Here is a 14,880-nt window from a genome sequence, read left to right as displayed (position 1 = left end):
GAAAAAATATAATAATTATTTGTGAATGTGTGGTAGTGGTAAAGCATGAGGTTTAGCCTCAGTTTGCCCTATCTCTTTGTTAAAGTTGGTGATTTACCGCTTTTTCTACATCAAAACATGCTAAAATGAACCTCTACACCTGTGCAACGCAAGCAATACCTAAACGTAGGGGGTTGGGAGTTTTGAATGCTGTGATTTGCATGCTGATTGTTGCTGATTTTCTGATGCATTTCATGTCATAGGGTTCGTGTTATTTTGATTAAGAGGATAGTAGCACGAGTGTTATCTCGGTGCTATCCTTTCATCGCTCCAATGCGTTAGAGAATAAGCATTAAAAGCCTAATTGTGTACCAAGCACGTTGCTAATTTGAAAATGATATTTAAGCACTTTAAAAATCATTCACTTTGCATGTGCATGATCATGGTATCAAAGAATATAAATCCTGGATGCATAGCACTTATTTTCAATGAAATGACCCACGTTGAGTATGGAAAGGCATCCTGAGCCGTAGGATAGACGTTTGGTTCTTGTGGGATTATTTGGTAAGGAAACATGGTACATCTTCTAGATTCGAAATGAAGAGAGGAGTTTGTTCGTTTTGAGCAGCGCATCAAGGGGCCAATCCCTGCCATGTAGGAGAGCTACAGTGGGGCCGCAGTGTTTCTAATGAGAGGTTGCCTCCATGTATGTGATTATCGTGGTATTTATTGCCAAAGTGTATGGGTTCTCCCTCTGAGGAGTTTATAGAAAGGAAAACGTTGGACTACAAAACGATAAAACTATAAACGCATAGATTAGGCTTTAGGGCAGTTTGTCCTTTAGCATTAGATTGATGCTCCTGGTCTGTGAGGCCATGAGGGTGTGTTTCTCTATTATGAGCATGAGGTCCGGCTAGTGCCATAGCCAATGTGGACCCATTTCAGGTCCCATCAGTGGTGCATTTTTCGGGAGCTGCCAACAAGTGGTGGTTCTCGAATCTAGGGTTTTTAGGGACCAAAAATGTTGTTTATGTCCTCTGACAAGGACCGTCAAGTCGAAATACAAAAAACAGAACGTGCTGAGAGGGCTAGACGGCGGTTGGAGATCGTAAGTCGTTATTCTCCTCAAAGGAGTAGCTTGATACGCATAAGAGGCAGTGGTCTTAGTAACCCAACTATTGCACATAGTCCTTTAGGGTTAGGAGGAGGCGTAACTTCTTCCACTCTTCCACCAAGTCAACCCACTTTAAGTGGGGGTGTGATTCTATCAGTCCAAACTCCTATTGTCAATCCGATTGCCGTCATGGCACAACCCATTACAATTCCTATAGGGATGCCAGATCTGCCACCTTTAGGAGTTCCCTTGCCCATTTTTAATGGGTTAGCTGAAGAAGATGCGGAGTTTCATATTTGTGAATTCCAAAGATTAATGTTTAATTATTGCATCCAAGATGAGGGACATCTTATGATGTTCTTTAATATGACGTAAAAGGAAGGGTTGCGGTATGGTATCATACCATAGAAAGTGAAACCATCACTACAATTGACCAATTTTATGCAGCTTTCTAAGGAGAATATGCCCCTGAAAGAGGTGGCCAATACTGGTTGCATGTCTTGAATGTAACACGCCAAGACCCCCCTGAGAATGTAAAAGCATATGCCAAGAAGCTCAAGGAAGTATTTCATAAGTTACAAACTTACATTCCTATTCCACCGGCTGCCCAATTGCAATACTTCTTGCATGGATTGGATTTCAATATTCAGGTACAATTGAGCAGTGTGGCTTTGACTGATATAGACACCGCCATCACGCGGGTAGAAGGAGTAGAGTCACGATTACAAATGGCCTACTCCTCTCGAATAAATCTTAATGCGGGTCTAGTACCTGGAGGCAATTTACCATTGACAAATGGAAGTCAAGGGATGCCTATGAATATTCCTAATGGGAGAGGAAGCATGGTTCCGAATGTACCTTTATTGCCAGCACCTCCCAGTCTGACTATGCCTATGGCTAGTCAGTTGGCTCCACCAAATGTTGGAGGCCAAGCTTCGAACCCTAATGTTGTTCCTGTGAGTCAACAACCAATGACCAATCAAATTGTTAGGCCAATGGAACGATGGATAAACGATCAAGGCTATGAGTCGAGTGCATCCAATGTCCTTGGTGAAGTTAAGGATATGATGAAGCACTACACTGATATGATTTCTGAACAATATCAGCAAATAGCTGTTGACGTCAATTTCTTGAAGAAGCAACATAATTTGATAAGGAGTCGACACCCTGAAGAGGGTGGACCCTCAAGATTCAGCTGTAAATGGTGTGGTGGATAACATTTCCCTAGAAAGTGTCCAAATGTTAAATGTGATATTTGTGGGAAGTCAGGCCACTTAGCTGCTACCTGTTGGAGTAAGATTAGTTCCCTCCAACAAGGGAGTAAACAGCCAAGTCCAGTTAATCATAGAGCGCAAGGTAATAACCTCCAGCAAAATGATGGACCAAGACAAATATTGCAAAGGGGAAAGACCACCATAGAAGAGTTGCCACAAGGCAATGGAGTCAGCCTTATTGAGGTTGTAGGCGTCAATGATGCTAAAACCTCTAACCTAAGAGCCATGACAAGAGGCCAAAAGGCTAAAGAGGTTGACAAAGATAATGCGAAACCAATTGAGGGAAACCCTAAGCAAGGGGATAAGGGGATGCAGTTCCTGAATCCTAGCATGGAAGGTGGACCTCTAAGGCCTATTGACAAGAAAATCGATCCTAAGAAGGATGAGGAAGTTCCAAGAAAGAAGGCAAGAGCTAAAAAAGAAGCACCAAATCCGGTCTCGAGACCAAAAGAAAGGATGGTGTGGCGAGAAAAGAGAGCTTTGACTACCTATCATGATTTTGATTTAGCAAGATCTCTTTGCGAAGTCAAACTAGATGTAAACCTCTTACAGTTGATTAAATTATCTTCAAGAGTACGTAAGGAATTCAAGAAGATCCTGCGTATTGGGTATATTGTAGAACCTTTGGGCATAGCACGAGTAGGGGAAGATTGGTTTCATCATGTTGAAAAGAATTGCCCTAGGGTTCTAGCATACATGGATGGAATATTAGTGGAGCATGCTATCGTAGACACTGGGTCCTCTGCCAATATCATGAGTTCAGAGTTGATGGAGAGGTTGGGTCTAGGCATCCAAAAGGATAGCTCCACCCTTCTTAGAATGGCTGATGATAGTCTAAGACAACCATAAGGTTGCGTTACTAGAGTCCATGTTACAATTGCAAGTGTAGAATGCTTCTTGGACTTTAGGGTGATAAGATTTGCAGGACATCCTAGCTATCGAGTCTTGCTAGGTAGGCCTTGGATCTTACGAACAGACTGTCAAGTCAATATACCCACTGGTCGAGTGGTTCTAGGTAGAGGTGCTAATCGGGTAATAGTCAATGCTTACCCTGAGTCTCCTTAGAGTGAGAGAGCTCCTTTATCCTCTACTGAATTAATGAGCCGATAAAGCTGCAAGATAGGATAAGAGACGCGGATGTGATTGATTTGGACCTTGGCACGCCGAATGATTCATGGCCAATTAAATTAGGTTCCATGCTCAGTTTAGCAGAAAGGAAGGACTATGTGTCCTTGATTCAAGGATTTTGTGACATCTTTGCTTGGAGTTATGATGAGCTGAGAGGCATTCCTCCCAGTCTGGCTGTTCATACTATTCCTGTAAAAGAAGGCAGTCGTCCTGTACGTCAGAAGGTAAGGCGTATGCCTTTTGAATTGAGGGATGGGCTGTTTGAGGAGCTATAGAAGTTATGGAAAGCTGACTTAATCTTCCCTGTACAGCACACAGAATGGTGCTCACCAGTTGTTATCAGGAAGAAGAAAAACAACCAGATCTGACTATGTGTAGATTTCAAACAGCTGAATAAGAAGATGGTTAAGGATTACTACCCGTTGTCGTGTTGCTGCGCAATCGAGTCGTAAACACCTCCATTTTTGTTGTGCATCTGTGTTATCTTATTGCGCGTGTTTCAATAAAAATATGAAAAACTGATGCCAAAGAATATTATTAAGCTGTCAATTTCAATGATGAATTCTAAGTAAAGCGCTGGACAAACTTCAAATCCCCAAAACAAACAAGATGTGCTTTGGTGATGGAGACCCCCAAAAACATGGGAACATCGAAGTTGATATTGAAGATGGAGATGATGGTGAAATTGTGTAGTTTGTCTAAGGATTTTTGGAACTTAAGCAAATCTTACATCCCCAAATGACCATGACATGAATGATGAGAATTTCGTGGATCACCTTGCTAATAGGAACAACTAAATTTGTTGGGCCTTTTTGCCTATTTTGAGAAAAAGGGGGGGATATTTTTGAAAGGCTATGAATGGCGGGCTGCGCCTGGATTAGAAACAGAGAGAGCTGTCGTGAATCTATTCAGGGAGAGATTGTCAGCAAATTACGAACGTCAGGGATTCGACCACACAGATCATTCCCCTTACAGGTGGTTCTTCCTTCTCAGAAACTGGACATTCAAGAGAAAGGACGACTCATTGCTCTGAAATGCCATAGCGCTTCTGCAAAATCTGGAGCCCTGAAGTTCTGGACACAGGAGACAAAGAGCACTATCTGATGCCTTCTGTTTTCATCCTAAGGCGGCGTCATAAACTTCGAGAGCTTCAGGGCATTGATGGCGACTTCCATGCACACGCAATGATCTCCTCAGTGAAGGACTGCTGACTCGAATTTCCAATTGCCTGCACTCAGTTTTGCTTCCCCAACTTCGACATCCAACCAGTATACACGATTTCAATCTTCGAGAGGTATGGGAATCGGGTGCAAAAAGAGGACAATGCAGATTCGAATGGATGGAGACCACAACCAACCTTGAGGGCATGTCGATGCTGCCGCTCGAGGTCGTAGAAGCAGCGACTGACTTGGGAGATGACATTGAGGTCTGCGACCTGTTGCCGTAAGTGGGAGAAGATGAGGTACAGTAGTTGAACTGGGAGCTCATCCATCATGCCTAGCGAGCCCCCCCGCCGATAAAGCTGCTATTGATGCCATCCTGGAACAGCGTGTGGCCATGGCCCGGAACTGTGCAGACGAAGGTGCTAGGGAAGGTGCCAAAGCTGCACTAAAAGCATTTGTTATTACGGCAATACCCACTCTTGTTGCTGCACGAATGCTACCTTGGGCAAAGGCACATCTGAATTACACTGGCCAAGCATTAATCATCTGTGGAGCTACAATTGCTACATACTTCATTGTTTCTGATAGAGCTGTTTTGGAGTGTGCTCGGATGACTTCGTGTGAAAGGATCAAAGCTGAATGTGCTGCTGCAGGAAACAGGGATGCTTAGATTTTCTGCTTTGTGTGATCCTTAACTCTTTGAATGCTGCATGACATTGAGAAAGGTCTTTCCTTGGATAGCAAATCTGAATGAGCTCACAGTTTTTTTTAATCGCATGATGCAACCAACTTCCATGTTGCAAGTATCCCAAAGGCTCTGTTTAGGCTGAAATTTCAGTAACCCAGTTCCCATTCTCAGCAATCCTCTTGACAGAGTTTTCATCTTCAAGCATGGCATGCTACAGCTGAACGACCACGTGCAAGGCTTTACTTGGTGCTGTACTTGTTCGAACCAAAATTTTGAGCTGTGGCTATGTTCTTGGCATCATTTCCCTCATGAGTTGGTACCCTTTCAAGGAGCGGAAGCAACTTGCCAAAGTCCCTCTTCGTGTAGTCCTTCACAGAATCAGACTGACAGCTGGTCAAAATATACAAGTGACACTGTCCTCTTTTTTTTTAGCCATGAATCCAATCAACAAAAGATGGAAGTTGTAAAGACTTGCTGATATCTTTTCAGCAAATAAAGATGGACTTGACCTCATTATAGAGATGTTCTTTTGGAGTTTTTGAAATTCTCTGCTGAACTAGTAACTGCCAAGTTACGAAATGAACATGCTGATGTGAAGAGTGTTTCCCTTCCTACTGCAACTGTCATCATACACCTGAATGTAAACAGTTTATGAGATACTTCGGATTATCCTGAACATGAATTTCTTGTAACTCATTTGACAAGCAATATAGTGAACTTTGACATCAAAAATTTGAGTTCTTCTTGTTAGACTCTTCCATTGCTGTACCTTGAACCCCGTGTTCTGCAGCTCTTGCACGATCTCTTTGACACCGTTGCCATTTATTGACCAGATTTTGGATCAATTAGTGGGTAGGGAAATATATTCGTTTATGGATTGCTTTGCATGATATAACCTGATGGCAATTGCAGAAGATGATAAGTTGAAAACAACTTTCATTACTGTCTTCGGTACTTTTGCGTACCATGTGATGGACTTCGGTTTGTGCAATGCACCTAAATCATGGCAATAAACAACAAACAAGACCTTTGGTGACATCTCCCCAGATGAGTTGAAAGCATTTATTGATGACCTAAGGCAGCCATTGTGAAGGAAAGGATGTTGATTATTTTAAGAAAGTGCTTTGAACGCTGCAGACAATTTTGTATCGCTCTTAACCCACGGAAGTGTGTCTTTGGAGTGCCTTATGGGTTATTGCTAGGCCATGTGGTCAGTTCAGTTGGGATTGCAACTGACCCTGAAAAGATCAAGGTCATAGTTGCTATGAGTCCACCATGCACTCCGAAAGAGGTACATAGCTTTCTGTCATCGATAGGGTACTATCGGAGGTTTATAAATGCCTTGGCAAAAAGGACATTGCCACTGACAAACTTATTATCCTTTAGCTGTCTATTTGTATGGAGCGACCCTTGTAAGGTAGCTTTCGAGGATGTGAAACAAGAGCTAGTAAAAGCACCAGTTTTAAAAGCACCTAAAGAGGAGAGGTATTTTACATATTTTCAGCAGCCACCATGCATAGTATCAGTTGTTGTTTAGCTCAAATTTGGGAGGAAGAGTGGTAACATCCAATAGCTTTTGCTAGTTGAAAATTGGGAATTTCAAAAATTAATTACACCTATATGGAGAAGTTGTGTCTTGCGATGGTCTTTGCGACTAAAAAATTCAGACACTACATCCTCTATGAGAAGGTAGTGTTCTATACGAAGGCGGAAGGGCTTAGATTGCTTATGAACAAGCTACAACCGCCTGATCGGTTAGCAAAGTGGTTAATCACTTTGCAGGAGTTTGATTATGAGATTAAGAGTAAGCCATCGAGGTTGTAGGGGATTGTGGAATGCCTTGTGGATTTCAGGGAGCTGAAAGAGATTTTGGCTGAAGGAAGTGATATTGAAGAAATGTTTAAAATTGATACAGCTTCTATCCCATCTTGTTATGCTGCCATCACACATTATCTATCAACGGGAGAGGCTGGAGCTGGTTTATCAAAATCAAAAAAGAGAAAAATCAGACAGCAAGATTTGAAGTTTTCCTTGATAGGCAGGAACACTATATCGGTAGGGTGTTGATGATATCTACCGCCAATGTGTGATGCCTGACAAGGTTCCTTTCATCTTGGAAGAGTGCCATGACTCTGCATGGTGGAGGGCACTTTGAGGGATGGTTGACGGCACAAAAAGCTTTAAGAGCTGGATATTGGTGGCCGTCCATCTTCCAAGATTCCTTTGAGTACGTTAAGAGATGTGATACTTGTCAAAGACATGATAGCAGAGAGAATAGGAAACACCCACTTACGCCTATCATGGCTATCGTTCCATTTGAGAAGTGAGGTATTGATTTTGTGGGTCCTATCACCCCGTCGTCTACTACCCAGAAAAGGTACATTATAGTAGCAATTGATTATTTTACAAAATGGTCAGAAGCGCGGGCGACAAGGCAGGACAATGCAAAAGAAACTGCAAGTTTTCTTTTAGAGAAGATTATTTGCCGTTTTAGTCCATCGAAGGAACTAGTGTCGGACCGTGGAACTCACTTTTTGAATAAAGTGATCAAAAGCTTGACTAAAGCTTGGCAAATCAAGCATAATAAAATGACCCCTTATAATCCGCAAGCCAACAGACAAGTCGAAGGCACTAATAAGCAGCTTGTGGGTATCTTGTCTAAAATAGTCTCTAAGAAGAAGCGAGACTGGGATAGGAAGTTGTATGTGGCTGTATGGGCGTACAATACAACATTCAAGTGAGCTACCGGCCATACTCCATTTAAATTAGTTAATGGGAAAGAATGTGTGTTACCCTCGAAATCGAGTTGCCAACCATACGGTTTGCAATTAACCACTCTTTGGGAGATAAGGATTCACTCTTTGAATGTTTTACGACCATAGCCCACCTGGATGAGCTGAAATTGCAGAGATTGTTACACCAGGAGGTAGCTAAATGGCAGATGAAGCAGTTGCACGACCTTAAAGCAAAGAGGTATACCTTTAAAAAAGGGCAATCAGTTCTGTATTACAATGCACGTAGGGAGCTATTTCCAGGGAAGTTGGAACCTAGATGGGATGGCCCCTACAAGATTGTCAGGATAGGGAAAAATAGGTCTACGGCTCTATTAGCTAATCTGCAGGGAGTAGAATTTAAAAATAAGGTTAATCTTAATAAGATTAAACCTTATTATTTCTAAGTATGCTAACAAGGAAAAATGCATTGCAGATCCATGCTGGGCTGATTTGAGACCTGCACAAGAGCTTAAAGCTGGTTGATGGGGCGGTTAATTCCTTATTTGGAGCACCCATATCTGGAGTAGAGATACCATTAGGGGAAACTTATCTAGTGGAGCAAAGGATACAAAGTTATTGAGCAAGAAGACGGAACCTTTGTGTGGGAGATCAAAGTCTTCTGCCATCACTGCTTATGAATATTGACAAGTATCCCTGTTGAGTTCAATGAAGAAGGTGGGATGGATCCGTCAGTTCATCCCCTAAACATGTTAAATTTTGACTATCATAAATACGAATAGAGGAGTTCGTGATGGCAGGCTGTGTAAACCCATTGTGGACATACACATTATATTTTGACGGGTGTCCAGGGGCCCTAATAAAAAAGGGAGTGTTGGAGTAGTAATCCAAGATCCCCGACGTAGAGTTACGATGAAGTTAGCTACTTATCTCAGGGTAGGATTCACTAACAATATGGCGGAGTATAAAGCCTTGATTATGGGATTGCATATTGCCAAACAAGGTGGTATTCAGCGGTTGCTAGTAAAAGGGGATTCCTAGTTGATCTTGAATTAACTAGATGGGACATACACAGTGCGGAATCCCATCCTTTGTATGTATCATCAAACTACCATGACCCTACTTGAGGAGTTTGAGAGAGTGTCTTTTCAGTTGATTCCACGTTACTAGAATCAGTTTGCGGATTCACTGGCAAATCTTGCTTATGAAGAATACCTCTTCTTTAACTGTGGTCCTAGTTTGGACATTGCAATTAATAATGAGACAGGACCCGGTCGCTTGTGGGGAATGTTATTAGAGCATGTAATACATGGCAGGCGAATATGGGTGATGCAAAGAGTAGCTGAGACCAATCTACCGTTGTTATCCTAGACCCATAGGTTGATTAGACAACATGCTATGCGTACGCCTCTTGCTATATATGCAGGAGGGATGGGTCATAACCTTATGCATTTAGTTTAGGGCTGTGAGCCCTGTTTTTCCTCCTTGGAAAGGAGCCTATCATTGTATATCTGTACTATTTCGGGGAGGGATGTGTAGGTGCTATTTTGTTTGATCTCATTAGGCCAAGAGGGCCTGTTTTGAGAGGTTTTGAATGTTTTGTTTCATTAGGCCAAGAGGGCTGTAGTGAAATGCTTTATTTCATTAGGCCAAGAGGGCCAGTTGTCTGTTTAGTGCAGGTGCGCTTAATGGTTTCTTGTTGTAGTCTTGTGCTAGACAGGTTCGAAGAAGAGCTTAGAAGGAGCCTTTGTTGCGCGGAAGCTTCTCGTGGCCCTATCTAGGTGATATTTTTCCTTTGCGAGTACCGTGTTTTTATGCTATACGTGTCTGTGTAATTGTAGGGGATTTTCTTTTCTTGTTGGGGACTGGAATCCAAGGCATGAAGTCCCAGGTTTAGGTTAGGTATGTCTGAGGGAGGTCTGAGTAGTCGTTGCCTCCTTTAAAGACATTGTCAGGCATCAAAATACCTATTTTAGAAGGCAATTCTAGTGACCATGTTCTGCTAGCCTGCTAGGCAGCCGTTCTAGGAGTTCTTGTTAGTTGTGAGGCAGTTAGAGAAGCTTGCCGGAAGGAAGGAAAATGATAATGATAGAGAGAAAAATAACCCTGAATATCTCAAAAGACAATAAATATATACAAAGGTGTGTAAAAAGGGGTTCTAACCCCTATAACAATAGAAAATAAAAGAAAGGAAAATTTAGAAGCAGTTGATCATCGCCTTACGAAGGCTTGGTAGGTTCCTGGGGACGAGTCGCGATGCCTTGTCTTCCTAGGGGTGGCATCTTGCTGGAAAAGAAGAAATTAAGGAAGGTTGGAGCGAAAATAAAAGTGAGCATTAGAAAAGGATTAAGTGTCGCCTTGCGAGGGCTTGGTAGGTTCTTGGGTACCGAGAAAGGACCTGAGGTCAATGCCCTGTTCTCCTTGGGTCACTCCGCTCAGCTCCCTCCTTTTTACATGCCCGAGTATGGGAAAAAAAAACCTAAAAGAAAAATTGTGATAAAAGAAAATACTTCTTGATTAGGCTATAGGAGCCCTCGCCTAGTAGGAGCTCCTGGTTGTGTTGTCCTTAGTTAGGTAAGTAGTTCAGACCACCACTTAGGGCAACCTCTTTAGTAGTTCTTTTTAGTTTGGCCGTGTTGGAGCAGTCGGTTAGTGACTAGCTTCGGACCCTCTATCAGATTATGCTAGGCCTACTCCTTGTGGATGTCATGCCTTGGTTTTATCAGGGGGTAGGGTGAGCATTGTGTTGTGTTCTAGTATGTATCTATTTGTATCAGCTTGATGCTTCCTTTAGTTTTTTTGCGAAGATTTGTTATGGGATTCGACGGGCTGAGTCGCCCTATCCCGTGGTCGCCAATGAGAGTGGATTTTTAAGCTCCGGATGTGCCTAAAATTTGCCAAAAAATCCAAAATTTAGGGGAAAAATATTCAACATCGAAGGCGGCGGCTCCAGCTAGGATGATTTTAAGCACCAAGTGAAAGACAGCTTTTAAAAGGCGCTCGAGCGACACTTGTGGATTTTTGATAATTTTTTTAACTAGAGTACGGGATGTCAGGAGCTGCCAGTCAGTGTGGGATGTCAAGCCGGATGCCCAAGATTTTTCAGAGCTCGAATCGAATGCCGGAAGAAGAAGGAATCAACAAATTGTCAAGATTCGAAGAGGTGGACATTTGAGAGGCCAAAAGGGGTGGTGCCTTTTGGAGTTTGGACCCCCCCAAATTTTATGCCACATGAAAGATGAAGCAAAAAAACGGAGAGAGAAACCTGGGCATGGCGTGAACTGCACGGGCGCATTTTTCGCTTGATCTTGATGGAGGGTGATTTGCAGGCTGTGAGTACCCCATAGAATCGACAATGGGGCTCATCTTCCCTCTCCTGGCTGGTCTTATTACCGCCCTTTTCTTGTGGAATGATGGACTGAATGAAGAAAACCAGATCTAGTCTTTCTCTCTCCTCCCTCTCTCTCTTCTCTATGGGCTGTTCATGTGTGCCATCTTGATGAAGGAAGAATGAAGGAGCATTAAGAAAACGGTGATGAAGATTGATGGAGATGCTAAAGATTGAAGTGCAACATTGGATTGAGAGAAATGGAGGCTCCATTTTCTGATTATGCATGCATTCAAAGCATCTCGAGTTATGAGAAAACACGGTATGAGCATTTTTATGAAGGAAAATGAAGGATTTTTGATAGTTTATGATGATAATTATGTTCTTATTGGATGAAATTTTTTTCGTGGGCTGTTTGCATTATGAGTAATTGTTGTTCATCAAAAAATTTTGGTTTTTCAATTATTTACATGCTTTATTTAATTCCCGTAAACCCGAAATGCGATTTTTAAGTGGCAAAATGGTGTTTTTTCCGTTTCGGGTGGGGGAAATATGTTCCCATGGGGGAAATATGGAAGATAAATTTATTATTGACATGTTGAAGTGAGTGGAATAAGAAAAACCAGAAAATGGTCTATTTTCTTAATAAAAAATTTAAGAAAATGAGTGGAAAAATAGAAATACGACTTGGAAAAATAAGAAAAAATATAATAACTGTTTGTGAATGTGTGGTAGTGGTAAACATGAGGTTTAGACTTAGTTTGCCCTATCTCTTTGTTAAAGTTGGTGATTTACCGCTTTTTCTACATCAAAACATGCTAAAATGAACCTCTACACCTGTGCAACACAAGCAATACCTAAACGTAGGGGGTTGGGAGGTTTGAATGGTGTGATTTGCGTGTTGATTGTTGCTGATTTTTTGATGCATTTCATGTCATAGGGTTCGTGTTATTTTGATTAAGAGGATAGTAGCACGAGTGTTATCTCGGTGCTATCCTTTCATCGTTGCAATGCATTAGAGAATAAGCATTAAAAGCTTGATTGTGCACCAAGCATGTTACTGATTTAAAAATGATATTTGAGCACTTTAAAAATCATTCACTTTTCATGTTCATGATCATGGTATCAAAGAATATAAATCCTGGATGCATAGCACTTGTTTTCAATGACAATGACCCACGTTGAGTGTGGAAAGGCATCCTAAGCCGTAGGATAGACGTTTGGTTCTTGTGGGATTATTTGGTAAGGAAACATGGTACATCTCCTGGATTCGAAATGAAGAGAGGAGTTTGTTTGTTTGTCTTATATGTTGAGCAGCGCATCAAGGGGCCAATCCCTGCAATGTAGGAGAGCTGCAGTGGGGCCATGGTGTTTCTACCGAGAGGTTACCTCCATGTATGTGATTATCGTGGTATTTATTAGTGTATGGGTTCTCTCTCTGAGGAGTTTATAGAAAGGGAAACGTTGGACTACAAAACGATGAAACTATAAACGCATAGATTAGGCTTTAGGGCAGTTTATCCTTTAGCATTAGATTGACGCTCCTGGTCCGCGAGGCCGTGAGTGTGTGTTTGTCTGTTATGAGCATGAGGTCCAGCTAGTGCCATAGCCAGTGCCAGCTGATTTTAGGTCCCATCACCAAAGGAAAGGCAAGTCATATGGCAATCTCAAAGAGGCCTGACGTATGTAGCCCCTATCTCCTTTCATATACTATTCGGGGTATGGACTTAGTTGTGGACCAATACTAGAAAATACACTACTTGAAAACATCTTTATAGAAGAGGAGCTTCATGTTTTTAGCAGGCTAGACAAGGAATGGTACTATTTGATGTTATACAATTTTTATCTTTGCTAGTGAAGTTGCCACAACTCCTTGATACTTATGCTACACCAGAGTATAATCTTGACTTCTATAATTGAATTTCACCACCTTGGAGTTGTTGAACAGTGCGTGAGGGAGACGAGGAATAGAGGAAGAGAGAGGAAAAAAGAGACATGAGACACCGAAAGTGGAACCCCCAGAAGTGTGTCAACTGAGCACACATGATAGAAATATATAGAGGGGACCTGGGGTGCTATATATAGATAGAATATATATAGCTAACACCCAGCTCAAATAAAGGTCCCTTACTATGGATGAAAAAACCCTTGGGGGCTCAAGGGAAAAACCCAGAGCTCTATATAGGCCTACCGTTATATTAATATTCAAAATATAAAATTACAAAGTTGAACTTACAAGAGCCTATTCATAGGCATCAAAGGAGCTACATCACTCGTGAATTACAATATCAACTGAGAAGGAGCTACATCACTCTTGAATTACAACAGCCTATTCAGAGGCATCAAAAGAGCTTTATCACTCCTAAATATACATGTAAAATAAGGATAAGCGACATCACTGCAAAAGATAAAATCTCCAAGAAATTCCTTCAATTGAACTTGGGATGTAAGCAGTATATTTGTCACATCAAAACTGAAAGAAAAACGTTACAGTGACATTAGAACAACACAAGGTCTATAGAGATGGTTCGCGATGCTGCTCTATAGACAACATAACACATGTGGGGCCCCATGAACAGAATATAAATAAAACAATTTTTCATCAGCTGGAATATAGACGCTCATCAGCTAGAAAGAATATAAATGAAATAATGTATCATCAGCTAGAATATAGACACTCATCAATGGAATAACAAACGAGGAAGATCATCATGAAGCCTGGCAATATCAACATCCAAAAGTAATGTTGATGTTGAAATGTAAAGAGAGAGAGAGCTCATCAGCTGGAAGGAATATAAACGAAACAATGTATCATCAGCTAGAATATAACATCCAAAAGTAATGTTAATGTTGATATATATATATATATATATATATATAGAGAGAGAGAGAGAGAGAGAGAGAGAGAGAGAGAGAGAGAGAGAGAGAGAGAGAGAGAGAGAGAGAGAGAGAGAGAGAGAGAGAGAGAGAGAGAGAGAGAGAGAGAGAGAGAGAGAGAGAGAGAGAGAGAGAGAGAGAGAGAGAGAGAGAGAGAGAGAGAGAGAGAGAGAGAGAGAGAGAGAGAGAGAGAGAGAGAGGAAGCTTATATGCTAAGTGGCTCTCGTAAGCTACCAAGTTTATAAACAACCTCTCTGTATCATCTCCCACTCTTATTTTGGGCAAATATAGAATGGCCAGTCGGAAGTTGATGACAACATGGAAGCTTTCCTCAGAGCTGAAATAAAATGGAATAACCTCACAGGCTACTTTGGTGAGCAGTGATGGCGGGAGTGCTACAGTTGTCCAACCCTGCTAGTAATAAGAACTCATTGGTTACTACATAAACCATGTGTTGAGACTACTGTACCATTCCTGTCCTTGAGCCAATAATTGACAACTCTGCTCCCACAATCATGGGAGATAAATTGCTCCTCCCAATCCACAAATCTCCTAGAGGGCGAAGCTACTGCTTCCTGGAAACTGTGCCTGTGCATT

The 14,880-nt window shown here is 41.8% G+C and overlaps 1 pseudogene; it reads left to right on the top strand.

Moving 5' to 3' along the window:
* The first annotated feature begins 4,997 nt into the window (after positions 1–4,997).
* LOC148025879 (early nodulin-93 pseudogene) lies at positions 4,998–5,378 on the top strand (annotated as a pseudogene).
* Positions 5,379–14,880: the final 9,502 nt, after the last annotated feature.

This window comes from Lygodium microphyllum, chromosome 14 (genome assembly GCF_053477565.2).
Source record: "Lygodium microphyllum isolate KBCC chromosome 14, Lygodium_microphyllum_v1.1.10, whole genome shotgun sequence".
NCBI classification, from domain to species: Eukaryota; Viridiplantae; Streptophyta; class Polypodiopsida; order Schizaeales; family Lygodiaceae; genus Lygodium; species Lygodium microphyllum.
This window is presented reverse-complemented; position numbering and strand designations above follow the sequence as displayed.